The sequence below is a fragment of the Peromyscus eremicus genome, chromosome 12 (genome assembly GCF_949786415.1).
Source record: "Peromyscus eremicus chromosome 12, PerEre_H2_v1, whole genome shotgun sequence".
NCBI lineage: Eukaryota > Metazoa > Chordata > Mammalia > Rodentia > Cricetidae > Peromyscus > Peromyscus eremicus.
In genome coordinates, this window is record NC_081428.1 from 29,482,719 (window position 1) to 29,499,942 (window position 17,224).

At 34.6% G+C, this 17,224-nt stretch overlaps 1 pseudogene; it reads left to right on the forward strand.

Annotated features, from left to right (window-relative positions):
* Window positions 1–3,414: 3,414 nt before the first annotated feature.
* LOC131923010 (5S ribosomal RNA) lies at window positions 3,415–3,533 on the forward strand (annotated as a pseudogene).
* Window positions 3,534–17,224: the final 13,691 nt, after the last annotated feature.

Consider the following 17,224-nt stretch of genomic DNA (forward strand, 5'->3'; position numbering starts at 1 on the left):
GATGAGCTGTCTCTGTGGTTTTTCCCATCATGATCTTGTCCCCCTTGCTCTTACAGTCCTCCTGCCTCTTTTCAACTGAACTCCAGGAGCCTGGGCAAGTGGTTGGCTGTGGGTCTCTATATCAGCTTCCATTAGTTGCCAGATGTATAGGTTCTATGATGATAATTAGGGTAGTCACAGATTTGAGTCCAGGGGAAGGCTAGTTCAAGCACCCTCTCCACCATTGCTATGAGTCTTAGTGGGGAACATCTTTGTAGCTTCCTGGGGATTTATCTAGCACCAGATTTAAAATCAATGCTGATTTGAAATAATATACAGAATTTTGAGTCATAAACTCTTCACAAACAATGCAAAAGTCATATATTTTCATGTGAAAATAGTGTTAGAAAATCTTTTTATTAAGTATTGATTGTAATGTATCTTGTAGAATATACATTGGTATTTGTAACCTGAAAATTTACAGAAAATTAAAAATTTTTGTCTTAACATTTGGTTATAATATTGATAAATTATATTACCTGAATAATAAATTCCAGGGAAAAGACTTTTGTAGTGTACATGACTTGGTTTTCCTACATTGCCATAAGGTAGCATTTTATGGGAAAGTTTTCTTGTCTTTTGATTTATTTTTTCTTGTTCATTATTCACAAAGAGTTATTTATATTAAATGAGATAATGAATTGTCCTGGCCATGTCATCAAAATTTAGTGTAAAATGATTATTTTCATCTTAGATGAACTCTTAATAACTTTACATTTTTACTTGAATATGTTGATATATATAGAATTTCATTGATGGATTGTCTCTATGTTTAGATTTCTTACATCAAGAATTCTTAGGTGGACAAATCATTTTTTAAATAGAAACATGTAGTTCCTTGATATTATGTATCTGATCTAAGGCCATGTTTTATTTTAATAGATAGAAAATGTTTTAAAGATCACAAATACTATTTTAACAAAGTTGGAATTAGTGTTATATATTAATTTTGAAAATTCTAGTCATAAAATATTTGATTATGTTAACTCCAATAAGATATTCAATTTTTTCAGAATAGTTTAATGGCTACTATTTTTGGAAATAATTAACATGATATGGATTTTTGTGGACAAATTCCAAAGGAAACTCTCTTTAATATTAACTATGACAACAGAACTCAGTCATCAAAGTGTTGTGTTCATTCAGCATTTTATTCACATTCTCAATCAGTATAAAATACCAAAAAGACAAGGAAGAGTTGGTATGAGTGATAGAAATAATTATGATTTTGCAATTTATCACCATCTAAGAGTTATAAGAATGCCTATTCATAGACATTTGTAACCCAATATCTGAACTACATGAAGTAGCATAAATTTTGAGTGCATAGAAGAGTAAATCATGTGTTAAAATCAATCTTTGTTTATTATTTGAGATTGAGATCCAGGGCAATCGTGTGTTTAATTTTATAACTAATAGATTTTACCTGCTCTTGACATTGGCAGAGGAGCTGCAATAAACTTTTATTAAGCACCATAAACCAAGAGTATGACCTCTGGTCAAGGTGTGTGACGTATAGCAACTGAAAAATTGAGAGTACTGCAAAGTCGATTAGCCAAGCAGTGTTGACTCTGCCTTGGTTGTAGAACAAATGCACCAGAAAGCTATCATTGCAGAGCATGTTTTTGCTTGTAAAAGTGAAATAGTTTGAGGACTAGAATTGTACGGTGAACATGTCATTTTAAAAGAAAAATTTAAGGCTAACTGGGAGAATAATGCAAATTTAGACAATCAGTATTTTGTTACTATACAAAATGTAAGTGGATCATAAGATTGATTTATAATATCAAAGGCTAAATTAATGTTTTTCACTGGTTAAAATGAGAAGAAAAAAGAATCAATTTAAATGATCATTTGGTCAAAATTAAATGAGTAAAAATAATTTTGGTGATCATATACTCATGATTTTCCAGCTACCATTAAAACAGAAATTTATTATTTAACACAAACTGTGACACTTATTTGAATACATATATTATTTAAAATGTAATGTATTTTATTTATGTTGAACGTTTTGCAAAGAAAACAAATAAAACTCATTTTATCCACAACTAACATACAGCCAGTTTCCTCAAAAATATTTAGAATTTCCAAAAAAATTGAAGAACAAAACAAAACAAAAGCAGTTTCATCTCTCTCTCTGGATTTTTGCTTCAGGAATCCTGTAAGAGGTGTTTTAGCTGGTATTAATATAGTGCCTCTGTGCCCATGACAACCTGAGTCAAAGCACATCAGGGCTGAAATGATTGAACAATCAGAAAAAATATTTTGCCATTATTTAATTTTAAATTTAGAAATTAGACGTGTCTAAAATTATACTTCGTATGATGTTCCTATAAAGGAGTGTGATCTATTAAAGTAAAACAATAGTTGTTTTATAGATCCGATAAGTATGTTGATAAAAAGTACTTTAGGGAAATCAAAATCAGGACAATTTAATTTTCTTGTTATTTTGGGAAAAACTTAGACTTTTGAAATGATGTTATTACTTGATATCTTCATTCTGTAAATATGTGATTCTACTGTAAATATTATGACAACATATAAGCAAATACCATATTTGTCTTTTTGGGTCTGGGTTACCTCACTGATGATGATTTTTTTTCTGGGTCCCTCAGTTTGTCTTTGAATTTCATGATTTAAATTTTTAACAGCTGATTACTATTCCACTGTGTAGATGTACCACTTATTCTTTATCCATTTTATGTTGATGAACAAATAGTCTTTGTCCAATTTCTGGATATTATGAATAGAGAAGCAATGAATGTGGCTGAGGACATGTCTCCTGGTAGGACGAAGTGTCCTTTGGGCATATACCCAGAGTAGCTCTATTTCCAGTGTCCTGAGCTACTGACACACAGTAGCCATACAAGTTTGCACTCCCGCCAGCATGGATGAGCATTCCCCTTATTCCAAACCCTCACCAGCACACTGTAATTTGTATTTAAATCTCGGTCATTCTGACTGGAGTTAGGTTTAATCTCAAAGTAGTCTTGATTTATATTTCTGTGAAGAAGGTTTTTGTTTGTTTGTTTTGTGTGTGTGTGTGATTCAATTTCATCATTAAAATACTCAACCACAATCTTGTTGAACAAAAAAATCATGGTATATAAATTTAAAGAGTAAGGAGAACATGAGAATAGTTGCAGGGAGAAATTTGGGAGGATTGTAAGTACAGTACTCATATATGAAATTCTCAGAAAATGAATTGAAAGTATCACAGCACAATAGATTTGCTCTGTTCAGGACAGAGACATAGTCTTTAGTTTTTACATTTGTTAATAAGTATAAAACTTTAATTTTGAATGGATGAAAGTAGTTCTTGTTTCTTATATGAGGTGCCAGAAAATTGTTATATGTTAAAACCACACTAGTGTCTATGGCCATACCACCCTGAACATGCTGGATCTCGTCTGATTTCAGGAGCTAAGCAGCGTCGGGCCTGGTTAGTACTTGGATGGGAGACCACCTGGGAATACCAGGTGCTGTAGACTTTAAAATTAATTTATTATAAAAAAATTTATTATAAAATAAAACCAAACAAACACACTAGTTGTGGGTTCAAGTAGTTGAAACTATATGCATTCAGAAATACAGACTTAGAATTTCAAATTTCAGGTTGATAAGTAACTAGAGAGAATTTGAAATCTTAAAAAGAAGATAATTAGATTAACCAAAACATTTTCTTCAATGTTTCATACTAATATAAGTATTATACTATATCTACCTTCTTTTCAATATTATCATTTATATTTTTCAAAGATTTCAAAAGTTTTAAAATGTTTTCCTTTTATTTTTTAAAATTATAGACACTATTTTTCTTTATTTTAATATATTCTGATATGGTTCCAAAATAGTAGATAATGTATATCCTTTTAACTTGTACTTTGTTCCAATAAATTATCTTGAATTATCATCCAGAAAGAAAAAGTGATTTAAGTGGCACAACGTATCACTTAGGTTTGTGCCCAACTGATTAAAGGGTCATTTCCAAAGAACTATCTTTCCCACATTAGTACTGTCAAGTGGCACTCCTTTATTACAAAAATCAATAATTACTCTCTTGAAAGTAATAATACTTTACATGTCTGAATGATATTATGTTCTTCAGTGTGATTTTGTGCACATTATCCCATTTGGTCCTGGAGAGATGTTGATCATTTTGTTATTCAGATGTAGTGGAGACATCAGAGTATTCAGTCAGAACTAATGTCCCCTCAACCAAGGCGAACATACAGTTGATAGGGTTCTGCTTATAATGATGGAAGAAAAATGTTGACTCATCCATTTCTATTGGAATTAAACCTATAAGAGTCAGCATGATTTTTTTCCTGGGTTACTTACTATCAGATAAAAAAAAAAGAACAAATAAATTACATTATAATATATTCAATCATTTGTTGTAATATTGTTATATAAGTACTTAATGGTTAAATATGTACATAAATTACTATGAAATTGATTATTTAAATCTAAATCTGATAGTGCATCTAACACTCAAACATATCATTAAAAGATTTCTATAATTCTAAAAAAAATAAATATTTTCCAAGTTCATAACCTAAATTGGAAAGTATTTTCTCTACTCAAAAAATGTAACTCAAGACTTTGTTCAGACTAAGAAAAATATTTTTCAAATCTGCATACATATCATCTTAAATATGTCTAAATTTTATTTTATTTATAAAAAGGCTAGTTCATGGTTAAGCATGCTGAAGGATTTTTTTTAACCCTTAGTGTATACAATGGTCTGGCAAAAAAAAAAATCTCAACATGCACAGGCTTTGTCTTTGACTGAAGGATAATATCTCTCTTGGGTTGTTTTGAATAAAACAAGGTAGAACAGTTGCCAAAACATTACTCAGCAAAAAATAGATAGATGATAGATAGATAGATAGATAGATAGATAGATAGATAGATAGATAGATGATAGATAAAAAAGATTTAAAAGAAATCATTAACTAAACTTCCTCTAGCTCAACCTCCTTTAAACCAAGTCTTTCTATTATGTATCATTCATAACATCACCTTAAATATTTCTACAAATTATTTTAGTTCAATTGTTTCAGGCTTTTTTATCTGCTTCATACATGTGCACACATACACACACACACGAAAGGGAAATGTGATGTGAAAACAGTTTCTACAGCGACACTTTCTTTCAGTTGTTTGTGCAATTTAACTTTTATTTCTCATTAGCCATTATTTACTGTTTTACTAAGCTGTGACTTAGAGTGATAGCCTAAGTACAAATCTGCAGATACAATTCAATTCATTTTCCACTGGAAGCTGCCATCTGAAAGTACTGCTTTATGGGCCCCTGGGGATGCTGGGCATTTTTTTTTAGGTCATTGATTCAATTATATCTATTTGTTGAATAAGTCCTTCATTTTAACTCTTACCAAAATCCTGCAACCAAAGCATTAATTTGCTATAATCTGGAACACTATAGAAAATATTGTGGATCTTTGTTCCTTCTTTCTAAAGTGTAGCCAAGAGTTAGAATTCGATCGAGGGTAACAAATCATGATGAATTTGATTTCCACCCCATAAAGAAAACGCACTGGATAAGTCCCTATTATTTTGTCTTTTTTACAAAAGACCAAAATGATACCTGGAATGAAGTAGCACTTTCAAGTCATATAATAGCTTTCCACATGATTATTTCCAATCAGGACTCTTGCCAGGAAAACAGACAAACTGCTAAGGAGTTGGGGGAATCTAGACAACAAAATTGAAGTTGCCATGTGAACCTTCAAAGAAAAGAAAATCCCAATGTGTCTTTCACCAGGGTCAGTGCTTTGTGTAAGTCAAAAAATTGCAACAATCCTGAAATACTTGTATAGAAAGTGCACCAGCTAGCAGACAACTCATCTGAGGCTATCCTTGCCAACTTTTCCCTTTACTATGATAGTGCCCACTGAATGTCTCTTATTGGAATTGACAACCTCATACACCAAGTGATGGTACTTACTACTCTGTCATTTCTTACCTAGTTTCCTTCTTCAACTATTACATCATAAGTATTCCTTCCATATAAAGATTACTATTCATACATCCATAACTATCACATACATCACTACAATGTAGAGAAATGTGCTGTTAGCTTTGACTGCATAGTATTCAGACTCCAACATGTCAAAATAGGGATTTTATCAACTGGAATAATGATGATCTGTAGCAATATAGTCAAAGCTACATCTACCTAGTAAGTAGAGACAAGGGAAATAAAATTCTGGTTTCTCCCTTCTCATGTCTAGTCTTTCCTCATACAATACATTGTGTATCTAGAAGCTTAATGCCACAAGTAGATTTAGTGTATGATTATGGCTGGAGGGTTTAAAAAAAATCACCTTTAAAATTCTTCATGTATGATGCCATTGCTACTGATATTCACTGAATAAGATGAATGAAAAGTTCATTGTTAAAATGCAGGGTCCCAGGCACATTTTATTTGGTGTGAAACAGTCTCCAGAGATATAAAAACAAACTCTTTGAAACAATTGTTAACATCCAGTCTATAAGATTTATAAGTTACCCAGGCGGTGGTGGCACACGCCTTTAATCCCAGCACTTGTGAGGCAGAGCCAGGCGGATCTCTGTGAGTTCGAGGCCAGCCTGGGCTACCAAGTGAGTTCCAGGAAAAGGCGCAAAGCTACACAGAGAAACCCTGTCTTGAAAAACCAAAAAAAAAAAAAAAGATTTATAAGTTACCCAGAATATTAATAAACATACATTATACATAATAACTGAAATTATAGTGATTGAACAAGCAGTTTTAATTTGCTCAAAAGAATTTGTGAAGGAAATAGAGTTGAATCTTAACTCAGTGGCTTTTAGTCTCAAAAAAAAAAAAAAAGGAATTCTGACTAAGTTCCTTTCACCCAAAATAATCTCATTTCTTTAACGTTTCTATTATTGTTCATTTGAGGGATCTAACTTACTTCAACAGCTTTACTTTGCGGTTCATTTGAATCTGTGTTTGTAACCATATTGGCTTATTGAAAAAAAAATCAATGTAACATGTTTTGATCTCTTTATGATACAGTGTTATTTAATCAAATCTAACAATTGATTACCAAATATGAAGTAATCTATATTATATTAACAACTAGAATGAGTTCATACTTACAATGTTGTATGTAATATTAAACCTTGTGAAACAGAGGTCATGGCTAAAAACATAAATAAATCTTATTGTGAAAAATATGTTTATTATTATTTAGAGACGATAAGTAAAAAGACTTGAAGTGAATAAATGGACTCCACTTTAACTAAAGAGATTCATGTGACCTTGTCAAGATTCACCTACACTTGAAACACAAATTCATTGTTTTCTGATGTTTCAAGGTAAATTTAGTCTATCAATTAAAGGATTACCTCAAAGTAAGCCAACAGCAACTACAAGTTGCCTGCCCAGTGCTTGTTATTTATCTAGTTATTTATAAATAAATAAATTTTAACTAATAATTGATAAAGCTAAAGTAATACTAAGAAAAATTCAAATGCTTATAGACAAATATTCTACTGCAAATTCAAACATTTGAAACATTTTCAAGAATTTTCCATTTTAGTTGTGATATTATTACCAACATGCAACTTTTATATGTGATGTCTTTAAGTAATTCTCATTATTTTACGCAGAAAGTGTTAAAAGTCTAAAAGACATCCTGGATGTCTTTAAGAGGCTCGTTCATTAAAATATTCTCTGAAGAGATCTTCGGATTACCTGGTCAAAATTAAAGGTCTTCTCTCTTTCCCTTGACCATTTAGTTATATATCTTTGCATAATACTTATCAACAATACATCATAAGAAGAATTTGCCATGTTAAATCTCATACATCCCTCATCACAATCTGGCTTCTCAACCACCTCAGATGGTAGAGTAGCTATGAAATTTAGCCCATAAGGAAAAGAGTCACCAAGTAGTCTTCTGATCTTGTATCAAAACATCTCATAGTGCTTTGACTTCTTAAGTTTTACAACCTTTCTGCATAAAAAATGGCTGCCAGAGTTTATAAAACTACTCATGAGTGCAGTAATAAATCATTGTAAATTGTATCTGCCATCAAATGACACTATCTTGACATATAAGCAGGAAAAAAAATAGAATTTCTGAGATCACATGATTTCAATGCCCAAAATGATCATATGACTGGTTATGTTGCTTAGAAGTTTAATCCCAGCAATCAGAAACAGATAGATTTCTATGAATTTGAGGCCAGCTTAGCCTATAAAATATTTCATGCCACCCTAATACTACATGATCAGATACTGTCTCAAAACAAATAATAAAATAAAACAGAAAAAAAGAAATAATACAAACAAACAAAACAACAAAAAAAAGATAAATATTCTGAAAAGAAAGTCATTCTGTATTTCAAACTTTGCTACCATTCAAGCTACTTGGCTTTGCATATTTCTAGCAGAATGTTGGTGTTCACTTAGCACAGTTACCTGGATACAATGTTCCTTATTGATACACATACAAAAGGTGTATGATTGCATGGGAAATGTATGCAGATGTGTGCATACATGCTACTCTCTTAGAAATCAAAGTTATTGTGTGGTTATGATTGGGCTTTGGCAAGATAAATGTAAATTTCTTGCTCACTGAGAGTTATGCTCCTGGGTCATGTTTGAGGCTTAGTTTCTTGATGACCGAAACTTTCTTACCCTTCTTGTCCTCACAAATCCATATCTTTCCAAGTTTCCTTTTCACCATTCTTGATTCCCTTAAAGGGGCAGCAAGGATCTATTTCCTCACTTCTTTCTCTTTTATTGTTTGTCACTCTCTATTATGCCTTTCATCTGTACAGAACTGATGGCTTTCTATAGTTTCCATAACTTCTTTGTAAAGCTTTTCTGATGTCCTCAGTACTTACTTGCTGTTTTTTGTTTTTTTTTTTTTTTCTTTTATTGCCGTACATACACGACTGAACTCATAAGCTGGGTCATCCAAAGTTTCCAGAAACAGAAACTTGGAATGAAGAAACTGAACAATCCAGTGTTCTGTTCAGAAACCAGATAATAAGTAGGATAATACAAATGTGTAATTTGATAAGGAAGTCACTGACCTCTTAATACTTCTACTATTAGATATTCTGTGAATCATAACTAAGTATTCTATAATTTGATTCTGACGATTTTGTTAGAATACTCAATAACAGTGTTAAAGCTCTGGAAATGCTCCCTTTCAGATGCCACTGGCATTTCCTAGGCTATGTCTACTTCAGACTGACCTGTATTTCTGAAGTCTTTTCCTATGTTCAGTTATAACATTTGTTCTCTGTGTTATGGTGGTCCTTGTTGGTTTTTTTATGAATTTGATGCAAGTTAAAGTTATCTGAAAGGATAATCTCAAGTAAGATGACTCCTCCATCAAAACTTCATTTTCTTGATGGATGATTGATGTGGAGGAACCCAGCCACTCTGGGTTGCATCAACCCCGAGCAAAGGGTCCTGTCATATAAAAGGAAGCCAAGTGAGCAAGGCTCAAGAAGCAATCTTATAAGCAATATTCATTCCTGGCCTCTGCTTCAGTTCTGCCTCAAGCTTCCTGCTTGACTTCTTGCCCTAAATTCCACGGTGATGTTATGAGACCTGAGAGCAGTAAGCTGAAATAAACCATTTCTTTCCTAAGTTGCTTTTGGCCATGGTGTTTTATCACAGCAATAGAAAGCAAATTAAGAAATATGTATATAATTTATTTACTTTTGTCCACTTTTATTAAGGCTATTACAAAGGATATGAATTAACAGCTAATCGGCAGAGATAAAAAAAATGAGAAGTAGGGAAGAGTGCAGAGCTACATGTTGGTTCTGACTTCCTCTGGTGTTCAGTTAATAATGATGTCTGCACATTGTCTTTGAGTTTTTACAGAAGCTTCATAAGTTAGACATTGTAAATTGCCAGTCTTGACTCATAATCAGATCAACTTTCAGCCTGTCTGTCCACCCACTTTGGAGTTGAAGAACACTACTTAGCTTCCTACCTACCTTGTCATGGTTTCTTATTTGTGGTTAACTCATTCCTACTGTGAAGTTATCTAATGATCTTCAGTCACCTATTATCTCATGATGACATAAAAATGTCCATCACTTCCAAGATTCAGGGTTGTTGTTTTTTTTTTTGTTGTTGTTGTTGTTGTTTGTTTGTTTTCTCCTGGTGATGTGTGCCAAAAAATAAAGGCAATGGAAAATATCCAATTCAGAATATTGTAATTTATTTACAAATATGAAAAGGTTGTGATGAAACAAAGTGGCAGCGGCATGCAACTCAAGTAACAATAGCGGTTCTGATCATTTCTTTGTTAAAAGGAGGAAGGAATGAGCAATGTACAGAACACAAACATGGGCAGTGGACAGAGCTGTCAGACCTGAGCTCTCAATTTTGACTGATGGCTATACAACTAGCTGAGGAGTGAACGACCTACCGCTCTCAGTTCTCATGTCTTCTGACTGACCAACAGTGCTTCCCACTGGCCAGTTTCACCAGGAGTGACAGCCAATGCCTGACATAATTCCTACAGTCAGATCTAAAGCCATGGCTTCCCAGATCTAAAGCCATTTTTCAAAGGATGAAGGCGTCTTTGTAACGATCATGGGATTATTTTATCTTAGACATTACAGGGAATACTACTACAACTTAATTGTTGCAGTATTTTATTTACTGGGTATAATATAAACTATGCATTAGCCACAACAAAACATTTAATTTTTTTCATCATAACATGTAGATAACAGTAACACGGAATTTATTGCTTAAATGGGAATGTGGCAGTCATTTTTGCTTCCTCACACTCTCCACCCCTCATATATGGTATATTTAGCATGACATTTGAAATACAGTCCAGTGTTAAAGCTCCCCAAGCTCATATCAAACACTATTGTTATTATCCCAATAGATAATTTTGCACTCTTAGGGGGAGGCTACATTCATGGAAAGGTTAGGCGCAGCATGACTCAGTAAGACCTAGTCTGGCTCTCCACTCCACTGACACTGAGGACAACCTTCCTGGCTGAGTGAATGACTGACAGCTGTGTCTTCAAGTTCTGAAGCTCTTGGGCCAACCCCTTCACAGCTAGATGTTTCAGCTGGGTCCCTCTTTAAAATCCCGTTCTCTGAAATACTGAGCACAGAAGTAAGTGCCTGCTTCACAGACATCTTTTTGAGAACTGAACAAAACACAGTTCCTGGGAAAGACCTGGCGTGTATGGAACAGTACAGATACCATTTCACAGCCCACATCTCACTCAAAACTTGGCTTCTGCTTAACTACTAGGACTCAAGTAGGAATAATTTACTTTGCTGGCAGTAAAGATAAATTCTTACCTTGTCTATTATTTAGCTCATTCCCCTTTGACTGTTACATTTTTCTTTAATTACTTTAAGGCAGGGTCTCACACTACCATTCATGCTGATTTAGAAGCTCAGTATGATGCAGAATGTCCTCAAACTTTTGACACTACCCCTGTCTTAACCTCCTGGGCGTTGAGATTATAGGAATGATTCACTATAATGTGCTATTTCTGGCCTGTTAATCCTACTTCCCTATACAGAGAAATATTATCCATGCAGTTTTTATGTCTCCATAGATACAATAATGTTCCAGAAAATCTCTCTCTTTTTTTTCAGTATAATAGATACATTGACAAGACTTGTCAAATTATTTTTCTGAACCACACTAGCTTGGTATGTGAAAATACCTAGACTGTCCTTAGACTGTTCTGAGAATTGATGTCCACTACCGTAAGGAAATCTAAGCACAGAGCATGTGTCGATGTGTTTCCCTTTCCATTTGGACGGCAATTCTATTTCCTGGCTCAGCTTCTTGGCTCAGCATCCCTGATGCCCTGAGTCCCCACCATGAGTCCTTCCTCTCCTGCAGCTCCTATTTAGCAGCTCTCTCTTCCCCTGTGGGCCTCTCCTTGACAGTTTCTCTTACAGGCCTATTTCCACTGGAATTTCTCTTGTGTTTTCGTGACATTGCTCTGCCACTGGTCCTAGCCCCTGCCTACAAGGGAGGTGTCATTTTCATCTGTCTGGGAGATAAAATAGAGCTTCCTGATCAGCAGGACCTGTAGGATTGAAAGTCTGCATTTATGAGCAATATCAAGCTTTTATGAGGACTATAAATCTGCCAGAGGTAATGCACCTGTGGAAACCACAAGTGCCTATCCAAGAAGTGCTGCAGTTCTGAGGCCAAAGGCCACATCTAAACACATACACAATGAATTTAGATAGTGACTCTTTCCAAAGTGTTATGAAATAGTTCTTCTTCCAAAAGGGAAGCTGTGGCTCTTCAGCGCTCTCTCAATTGTTTTTACCTTCCCTCTCCCAAGAAAGTCATTATTTACAAAGTCCTTTTAGTGCTAAGAATGTATATGTCTGATTAGCACAGAAGGCTGTAGACTGTTAAGTCATAAAGTCCTTTCAGTGCTAAGACATCTATGTTTGATTAACACAGCTTCATGACATATTTAGCACCCACTGCTACTTTGTAACCATTTTGGATCCTCTATTGCTTTTCCAATATTGAACTGATGTAAGTGGCATCTTACCACATTGGAAAAACCAGTTCTGTTTATTTTCTGTGGTTTGGTTTTGATTTTCCCTCTGCCACTTACCTTCTTGGGCAAATTAAAAAGGATACATTTGTGTCAGTGTTTATAGAATATCATCTGAAAATACTTTTTTATTGAGCCCACATTCCGGGGAGGTTTACCATGTGTCAGAGATGCTTCTAACCAGCTCACACACATTAACTAATTGTATTTCTCTAGCCTATGTAAGTACTAAATTCAAACATTTCCACTTTGTTAAATAGAAAATTGAGGAATTTCCCAAAGTTCATGAAGCCAGTTAATGACACATCTGTGTTTTAATTATAGGCACTGTTCACATACAATTTCTTAACCTTTCCTTTGCAGCGTTAAATGAAGTTTTAACATTGGCTCCAACATGTACAGAATTAAAATATCTCTATTGCTGTTGTGAATTGAATTATAAAATACTTGTGTACCTCTACAGCTTGAAATAATGCTAAAAAAGCAAGAAATAAAAGGAAAAATAGACATTATTTTTTCTCCTCTAATAGGTCTTATCATATTTTATTTAATTTTTCTTATTCATTTTCTATAACAACCACATATTCTTCCTCTCACCCCTTCTTCCACTTCCCCCACAGCCTCCCCTGCCTCAACCCATTCCCCATCCTCTCCTCCAAAAGGGTAAGTCTTCCCATGGGGAGTCAGCAAAGCCTCTTACATTCAGTTGAGGCAGGACCACGCCCCTCCCCCAGCATCAAGGGTGAGCAAGGCATCTGACCATACATAATCAGCTCCAGAAATCCAGCTCATGCTGCTGTAAAAAACAATGACATGAAATATGCAGGCAAATGGATGGAACTAGAAAATATCACCCTGAGTGAGGTAACCCAGACTTAGAAAGATAAACATAGTGTGTACTCACACATAAGTGGATACTAGATGCAAAACAAAGGATAATCAGATTATCACTCTTTATTAACAGTTAACTGTTAGTTTTGTAAGGAGTTGAGAATTATGCTTAGTATCTGAAGATGTTATTTTAAGTTGTCTTCCTTTGGTCAGAAGATAAAGTTGGTATGTTGGCCAGTGTTAGCATTCAAAGGATCTTTGTGATTGTTGATGATAGATTTCCTAAAGGATGTGAGAATGAGTTTGGGTAACTTGTTCATTTTGCTATCTGTTTCTTCTTCTCAAGACTTTTATTTCCTTCAAAATCTTTATATGTCATATTTTCATGGTAGAAAAAAGAACATAGAATTAAGTGACAAGGTACAGATAGTTTACTATTATGTAACAAATGAAATATTTACTGTTGGATTTAGAATTCACAGTCTTATAACCTTTACTTTCTTTTTCCTTAAAAATAGAAAGACTGTACCCATTTCAAAATAATTTTAATTCATAGATGCAGTTAATGTAAATATACATAGAAATGTACAAGGGACAGTGAAGGGTAAATGCAGGAATTTCCATTTTTCTGGAGTCGTGGGTTCAAAATCGCTGAAGGTTACTGTCAGATAGAGGAAGCCACACATCCTATCTATCCCTGCTCATGTGTGGGACACACCACTAATGACATGAAGGGGCTGGAAGATTCCTTATGCTTAGAATTTATTGTACATGAAACAGAAAACAGTTAATACAGCACTCACCAAAGCCTGGTAAAAACAAACAAACAAACAAAAATACTATCAATGAATTTGCTGGTTATTAGGGCCCTAGGAGTTAATGTTCAGGGCACTTCTTATGTTGGTGTTGATGCTGTCACTGCTGCTGCTGTCCATAGAAGTTTCATTCTGACACCTTTCTTATTTTCTCAGAAGCTTTCATCTTCAAGTCCCACTGACTGGGGTACCCACATCAGGCCTGCTCTCACCGTCCCTGCTCCAAGCATGTCCTACTGTTTCATAGGGACAGACAATACTCTGAAAGAGAGCAGAAACATGCAAGGAGTAGAACTTAAGTCTACTTCCCCAAAATATGTGCATGTGTTGTGAATGGTTAGACTGCCAGTTTCCAGCAGAAAGCCAGAAGAAGTAGACAAAATGTATTCAGATCTGCCCTTGTAGAGTGAACAAACGTACCCTACACAGAAGGATTCATAAGGGCTCAAAAATAGTGCCTTTGGCTTTAATTTCTCTTCTCCATAGTAAAACGCTGTTTCACCGAACACTTTAAAATCTGAGCTCTCTCAGCGTTGAAGTTTTCTTGGGCCACTCTGTTCTAAGGGTGTATGCTCTGTGCAAGTGGGAACAACAATTAAAAGAAGAATGAAAGATGGCAGTTTATATGTGCCAACAAGAGGTTTTTCTCCAGACTTGATTATTTTTCATTTTTCTTTCATATTAGAAACAGAGAGATACACAGAACCCTGTTCCAAAGCGAAGGCAGTGGAGTGTGCAAATGCCCGGCCCTGTCAAAGTGATAGAGTGAAGATGCAGAAGAGATAATGGAAACTTTCTTCTCTGTGAGGACCTGAATAAAGAAGCCATTGCTAGTCATTCATCAGCATTGATTGCCTTGGTGCTTGCAGTGTAGATAGGAACGTTGGGCTCACAAAGAGAGAATGAACAAGCACAGTGATCGACTTTAGGGAATCTCGTTAGCTTCTGCTTACTTCTAACGCATAGCAAAAACATGTGGTGACCAAAACAGTTAAATCCCGAGGGTAATGGAGGACAGTGATAGAGACAGTGGCCCCTTCATGTGTCCTACCTGTGCAATTTACTCTAAGAGGAACATTCACCCAGTGAATGCAGCTTTTGTGATTCATGATTAATTTGGAATATTTTGATTTGTCTCCTAATCATTTGTGCTGATCAAAAAAAAAAAAAAGTAATGTTATTCTCAGTAATGGTTTAGTGACAAATAACTTCCCTGAAATACAATTTACTGAGCACGTGTGAGCCTGCATACTATAATTTATTTTTTGTAAAGAGGTATTCAGAAGACGTAAATGATGCCTTCAGTAGTTTCCAGTTTTACTTTCCCTTAAACATTTACAAATTTTATATGCCAGAAAACATGTACAAATTTTCATTACATTGAGTTATAGGAGGGCTTGAATGTTTGCTTTGGACAATTTATACAAGCAAAATGGAGTGGAGAACTGAGACAATTACCCAAATCACTCATACCAAAGGAATACAGTAGTTCCAATCATTTAGATACAGAATTTCAAATCAAAGTGTTTCTTTGGCTTGAATGATATGGGCAATTGTCTCAGTGCTCCATTACTGCTGACGATAGATTTCCAATCCGATTATGGGTTTAACACAAGATGGGAGAAATAATAACATGCAATTGTGTTTCGAGATCTTGGCTCATTCTGAACTCATTGTCCCAGGGTTTCCTACTACAGACACAATCAGAAAGGTTAGTCATCTTTCAAGGAGGAGTGACTTCTTAAAGCCACTTGAATGTTATTCAGACCAGAAGAGCAGAAAATCCTTTCTTCTTTCATTTGCTGTTTCAAAAGTCCTTTTGCCTCCATGCATTTTAAATATCTTCTCTCTTAAATGACCCAGGTTTCTTTGATCAATGCAATCGGACAAAGAGTGTGATTTTTCACAATAAATGTGCAAAATACTTGAGTTGAGTTATTTTTGCATAAGTGTATATGATTCTACCATATCTTTTTACCCTTACATTTTAGTTTATATAGTAAATAGAAGCCAAAATTCTAATATGATAATTGTTATGTTGAGTACTGACACGGGAAAAATTCGAAAATAACTTCCAATTGTTTGATATTATCCTTGTCATTTGAAATTTCTAGAAAAGGTCCAGGTTTGGCTGATGAACACATTATGTGTATGTAATGTCTTTTTCTTGAAAATTAAAGTAAAATAACAATACACTCAATCAAATTTTGATGTGCTGATGGCTTTGGCTTTTTAAGTAATTGTGGCTGCTGTTATATCAAGTCTAAATTCTATCACATGGACACTCAAGTTGCATTGGTGGATGTGCCAATGGTTCCCTCTGATTCCATCCTTTTCAGTTACCACATGTGTATATCATATTTTAAAATCGACTAGACATAACACAGCATATCTTGAGGTTGTGTCCAATTTCTTTTTTTTTTTTTTTTTTTTTTTTTTTTTTTTTTGGTTTTTAGAGACAGGGTTTCTCTGTGTAGCTTCGCGCCTTTCCAAGGACTCACTTGGTAGCCCAGTCTGGCCTCAAACTCACAGAGATCCGCCTGGCTCTGCCTCCCGAGTGCTGGGATTAAAGGCGTGTGCCACCACCGCCTGGCTTTGTGTCCAATTTCTAATACATTGTTTTTTCCTTATTCCTCTTCCCTCATCAAAAGAGCCTAATGAACGCAGTGATATGTATGATCTTAAATCTTCTGGAAGATCTGAATTATTTGCACAGCAAACCATGAACGATATATAGTTTTTCAGAAGTTGTTGGTAAGGAACTCTTTGTTGAGCTCTTAGTTCCATGGTTGTGGAAGTTGAATCCACGAGGAAATCTGTAACCAGTGAGTTTGCAATCCATTCTCAGACCTCTGACAACAGAATGATTTCTTGGACTGTAGAGCAAATTATGGGGAAAAACTAGTTTTGATAGTTTTTCTTATCCCTCTCATTTTTATGAAAAAAAATGTGTCTTATTTTGTGGTTTA